Genomic DNA, 6,447 nt, shown 5'->3' on the forward strand with positions numbered 1-6,447 from the left:
TTGATGATGACTGTGATCATTTGTAATGTAGCCTTGATGCATGTAACTTGTATTCTTGGTCTTGAATCCATTGTACTTAAACATGCATGCTGGATATTTTCAAATTGTGTCTTAAAATCTTAAAAATCTTAATTAGCATTTACTGAGTAAATAGAATTACACTCCTAAAAAAATAAAAGAGCAAAGGGACTAGCATAGAGTAGTCTGTCAGGAGAAGAAGGACCCGTGGGGACAAGCCCAGACAACAGTGGACATCCTAAGGTCAGAGAGGCATCATTTTCTCAGTAAGGTTAGAGACATTTACTAAGAGTAAGAACCAGAAGGAAGAGAACAAATACAGATAATATGTTCTCAACACTGATCAGTGGTTGGAGCCCACCAGTCACTTCATGTGAGAAAGATAAGGAGGCTTTCTGCTATTGCAAAGATTTACAGCCTCAGAAACCCTATACAAGATCCCTATGAGCTGGAACTGACTCAATAGCACTTAACAGCAACAAGATATATATACACTATATGCCAACTGATTAATTTGAATTGAGTTGATATGAAAACATTTGATCAAATACAAGTTATCAACCTAATATTTCTGTCCGAACTTTCGATAATATTCCAAAATGTTAAATGCTCCTTTTGATTCTAACAACTTCTGTACTTTTTGATATTATGCAAGCTCATTTACAAATCTCTTTGAAATCAATTAACTGGTCTTTCGTATCAACAAACAATTATCAAACAACTGAGAAACTGCACATCAAAGTTCAACAGCAACTTTACTGGAAGATTGAGACCCACTCACACCATTGCAACCATACTGACATATTTGCTGTTTGTCAAATACTTCACAAATTTGCCCTTATAAGGGTGTTCACATTGGCTTTTCCTCTGCCCTTCTCCCAGAAAGCACAGCTTCTTTACGTCTTTCATTGGCTCAAATGTTGCCCTTTCAGAAAGGCCAACCCAGAAACCCCTTTAGTTTCCACAACCTGTACCACCTTCAAAATACTATACAAATTACTTGTGAAAATGTGTACATGAGCATTGTCTCTCCTACTCCCTCCAAAAGTGAAAGCTCTTCAAGCATAAAGGCATTTTTCATTCTTTTTCTTTTTCATGACTGAAAACAACTACCACTGAAGACAGGGCATGAGATGAAATATCAAATTGACTGTCCTTTGCCATTCTCCTGCCTTTTGTGCACTGGGGAGAGCAGGATGAGAGGACATGTCCTATGGCATCAGGAACCTCCCTGTGCATCCACCTTCACTGTGGGAGGCAGTGTCTGTGTACTTGTAGCTGCAGTTTAATTGAACTGGGAAAAATCAGGTGAATTGATTACCCGTTTAGCAAACTACTTACAGGGGTTTCCTCGGAGAATTAAATGCACAGTAGTCTGCATCCTGACAGAGACAAAATACTTCTTTGAAGTAAATGTTAGGATGTATATGAGTTGTTTTTATTAGGTCTTGTATTCAAGACCTTCAATTTCATTGTATGTGTTTTTCTAGTTGGAGTAAAGCTTCAACATTATGTCAAAAGAGATCTGTACACAATTAGCTTTATGTTTAACATAATATATCCATTGCATAAAGCAAGGTCAACCTCTACTTTCCTGGGGACCTTTGAAACACTCTACACCTTCATTAACTTTCACCAGAACACATATTGGAAAGCCTACCTTATTTTATTTGTTTTCATTTTGTACTTTTTAAATGGGAATCCCCCTCTTTGTCTTTCTCCTCCCCAAATATCTCTATTTGAGTCTCTGTAGAGCTTTTTTCCCACTTTGCATCACAGCACGCTTTAAAGCCTGGGGTTGTAAATGAACATTGACAAGTCTGCTTAATCTGTACTCTGGTTGACACTCACCTTTTTTATACCATACTACTGTAAGGAGCTCTGGTAGTGTAGTGGTTACAAATCGGGCTGTGAGCCACAAGGTCAGCAGTTCGAAACTATCAGCTGTTCCATGGGAGAAAGATGAGGCTTTCTGCTCCCGTAAAGATTTACAGCCTTGGAACCGACTCCATAGCACATAACAACAACAACAACAACTGCTTGAAGCAATGTCTTGCTCTCCTATTAACTCTGGAGGGCAGATTTTTTATGTGTAATCTTTACATTGTGTTACAAAATTGGCTTTGGGATCCTATGATGCTCAAGTTATATCCCATTTTACAGTTGACTGTAACTTAGAATGGGAGTCATGTGGCCCTGTAGGATAAGCACTGGACTGCAAACTGCAAGGTCTGCAGTTCAAACCTACCAGCCATTCCTTGGGAACTTATACAGGGTCACTATGAGTTGGGACCAACTAGACAGCACTGAACAATAGCAACATAACTTTGAATACACTATTGTTGTTAAGTGTTGCTGGACTCATAGCGACCCTGCTTATGGTTTCCAAGGCTTTAGTGACCTTTGTGGGAGCAGAAAGCCTCATCTTTCTCCCACAGAGCAGCTGCCAGGCTCAAACCGCAGACCTTGTGGTTCTCTATCCAGTGCTTATTGTATGAAGCTTTGAATATACTCATCTTTAAAATAGGTATACTAATCTATTTTAAAATGAGTATTATGAAAGATAAAGAATGTGGTGGGCCTGTCTCACAGTTGGGTATCAGTAAGAAGTTTTGCCATTCCACCCTCCCGTTCCTGAACTTTCCATTTTCTGTGGTCTTTTCTTTCTTTCATTTTCTCTCTCTCTCTCTCTCTCTCTCTCTCTCTCTCTCTCTCTCTTTCTTTCTTATCTTCTTTAATGCTGCCAAAAATAGTGGATTCTATAAATCTCCACCTCTTTTCAACCTCTGGCTGATCTTTTTCAAGTGTAAGAATGGGACTGGGATGCTGAACTCAGCACAATTTTTTCAAATGTCAGCTTTTCACAACTGAAACTACAGATAGGAATAGCCCTTCTTTTGTTTCCATTTTGAAGGGAATCTGTTGTGTACTGTCCAGTCAACTCATAGTAACTGTATGACAGATGATAAATGCCTGATAGGGTTTCCTAGACTGTAATCTTTATGGGGACAGATTGTCAGGGCTTTTTTCCCCCATGGAGCTGCTGGTAGGTTCTAACCAACAAACATTTGGTTAGCAGGAAAGTGCTTTAACAAGGGTTTCTTTTGAAGGTAATGCAGCCTTATACATGTGAGTGACTGACCCATGCAGACTCTAAAACATTAAGCTACTGACTTGTGCCTGATTCATATTTCCCCTGAATAACTATAGAAACAAGATGCTTAGTGTCAATAATTCTTAACCAGAGATTTAGAGAAACCCTCACTGAAAGTATCAGGGAAGTTTACATAATAATTATGATACTATTTATTATTATATGAAATTTTTTTCCCATTTAATTCTTACTAAAATGTGTTGAACTATATCTATCTTTACCTTTACTAGAATATAAGTAAGGAAATTTGATCACTAAGTTAAAATCAAAGGAAATATTGAAGATAAGAGCATAACATAGAAAATAAAGGGAGGAAAATTACATGACTAAAATGACTATTAAAGACCAGAAAAATAGGTAAAACCCTGGATAACTCATCAAGAAAAAAAGAAAGACTATAAATATCAGTAATAGAAATAAAAAGAGATTCTTGCTAAAACTGGCACACACATTTAAAATGGTTGTGGTGGTGTGTCAACAAGTTGATTCTGACTCACAGCGAGCCTGTAGAGGGTTTCTGGGTTGTAAATATTTTCTGGAGCAGAAATCATCTTCATCCTCTTTTTTCTTTTGAATACTGGGTGGACTCAAACAGCTGACCTTTGTGGTTAGCAGCTCAACTCGTAACTCACTACACTACCAGCATGCATATTACAAAGAAGTTTATGCTAAAAAATTCTACAGTTTCATCAACTGGAAAAATTTCTTAGAAAATGTGCTCTATCAAACTGACACAAGATGAAACAGAAAACTGGAAGACCCATATATTTGTGAAAGAAATTGAATTTATCATCAAATATTTTTTAATTTCCCATAGTTTACAAACAAACATGAGGGGAAAAAATGGTTTTATTGGTGATTGCTATCAGACATATAAGGAAGATGTAAAATCAAATGTGCAAACCCTGTGAGAAAAATAGAGATTACCTCTTATGTTACTGAAGATGCTTGAAAAAGTTCAGAGAAAATTTCCATTATCTTTCAATTCTATTTTTCCACAAACTTTTTAATCCCCCTTATATTCTGAGGCTATAAAAAACACTAAAAAACAACAATAACAACAACAAAACTGAAAAATAAGGGAAAGAAAATTTTTGGCCAATATCCTTCATGAACAAAATCTAGATGCATTAAAAAAAAATTTAGCCAAATTGGATTTAACAATATAGAACAGGGATATTTCACTATGATATAATACCATAAGTATAACAAAAATTTGATGTAATTCAACACACTAACAAAATGGAAAAAAAGTCCAATTTGGTCATTTCAATAAATATAGACAAAATATTTTACAATAGGAATACGAACCATAACACAAGTAGATATATGCACACCAATGTTCATAGCAGCACTATTTACAATAGCAAAAAGATGGAGACAGCCTAAGTACCCATCAACTGAGGAATGGATAAACAAACTGTAGTACATACACACAATGGAATATTATGCTACCTTGAAGAACAACAAGGAAGCTACAAGCCACCACATGACATGGATGAATCTTGAGGACATTATGTTGAGTGAAATTAGTCACAAAAGGAGATATATTGCATAGGACTACTACTGTAAAGGTCTAAGAAAAAGACCCCGCCCTAAAAGAGGGGGAAAAAAAAAAATATATATATATATATATATTTGCTGATCACTAGGATGTATGGGATGAGGTGAGGGGAGGGAGGGGAAGATGGAGCATAGGGTAGGGAATAGGCACAGGATAGCTTGGGTGCTGGAGGGTGGGTGGGGCAATACACAAGAAGGGATAGGGAAATGGAAGAACAAGGCAGATGGAAGAACAATTAGGCAGGTTTGCATGGGCTAAGTGGGACAGAAGCAAATAATGATGTATGCATAACCTTGGAACAACAAGGTTCTGGGATACAGGAATTGAGGCATGGTTTGAATGGGTAAAAGAGGGGAATAATGTCAAGATGCTTGGCTGTCTTTTGAATCTTGGTTGCCCTTGCCTACCAATGTAAAAATAGACACTTGAGGGGTAGAGAGAGGAACAGGCAGAAACATCATCATAGAAAACTTGTAAGTCATCTTCAGCCTATAACTGATTGGAATACCTTAAAGGGGGGCTAGAAGTTGCCCAGGGAAAGAGGCTTCCTGTGGAGCCATTGCATTGCATAAGACCATAGGGGAAATCCAGAACCCCAACCAGAATCTTCTGAGGTGTGAAATTTCCCCTTGCAAAGACAAGTAGACCAGCCTGGAGTGGCTAGAAAATCAGAAGATACTTTGTGAAAGAAAGACCAGCAGGAAAAATAAAATAAAATAAAATAACCACAGTCTCATTGACTACTCCAATAACAATCAAGCTATTCACCCGGGAGCCATCAATGCAAGTGGCCGGGTCCCCTCAGAGCAAACCCCCTTCCAAGACTAAGACTCAAGGGGAATATATGCGCAGGCATGTGGTCTGGCTGGTGACCATGTTGGTCTACAGATAAGGGGAAGTGGGGGAAAAACAGCAATGAAGTTGTGAGTTAAGTCCAACCATGTTCAACAGACTCCTGTAAACCCAGATTAGACCTGGTTGGCCAGCAGTATGGCAAGACCCAGGGACTCCTAGGCCCAGAGGCAGTGACATGGCTATAGAGGACTAGAGTGGAGAGTGAAGCGTCCAGCTGATGTGAAGTGAGGGGAAATGCATAAGAACACCTATACTTGTAGATAGTACCCATTTGACCTGGCTTCAATAGCTGGATGATCAAAACTCAACTAGAAGAAGAAAGAGGAAAAAAAGTGTAAGCCACTACAATTTGATGAACTTTACCTACACATATATCATGTTTGGTAAGGTGGAGGGTCAGGAATAAAGAGGAAGAGCTCCAATGAGATGGATTGGCTAAGTGGCAGCATCGATAGACTCAAGCATGGCAACAGTAGTGAGGTTGGTTCAGGATTAGGCAGTGTTTTGTTCTGCCGTGCATAAGGTCACTATGCATCAGTACCGACTTGATGGCACCTAACAACAACAACAATGGATGTAGTAGCTCAAAAAAGGGAACAAATCTTTACAGCGAGGATCATTCCCATACACTTAGTACACAGGGTTGACAGGGATGCGCAACTTAGACATTGGCTACCCAATGTAGGGGGACTACAAAGGCAAGCAGTGACTGGCTTACAAGCTTTCAAGAGGGAGCCTAGTTCCAGAGGGTGTGAGGGAAGGTAGAATCTCCACTGAGTGGTTTCCAAGCTGTTGGGACCAGGCTGATGAAAGGAGATGGGGATAAGACTCTTGTGGCACAATAGTGAATAATTGC

The sequence above is a fragment of the Chrysochloris asiatica genome, unplaced genomic scaffold, assembly GCF_000296735.1.
Source record: "Chrysochloris asiatica unplaced genomic scaffold, ChrAsi1.0 scaffold00100, whole genome shotgun sequence".
In the NCBI taxonomy this organism is placed as follows: domain Eukaryota; kingdom Metazoa; phylum Chordata; class Mammalia; order Afrosoricida; family Chrysochloridae; genus Chrysochloris; species Chrysochloris asiatica.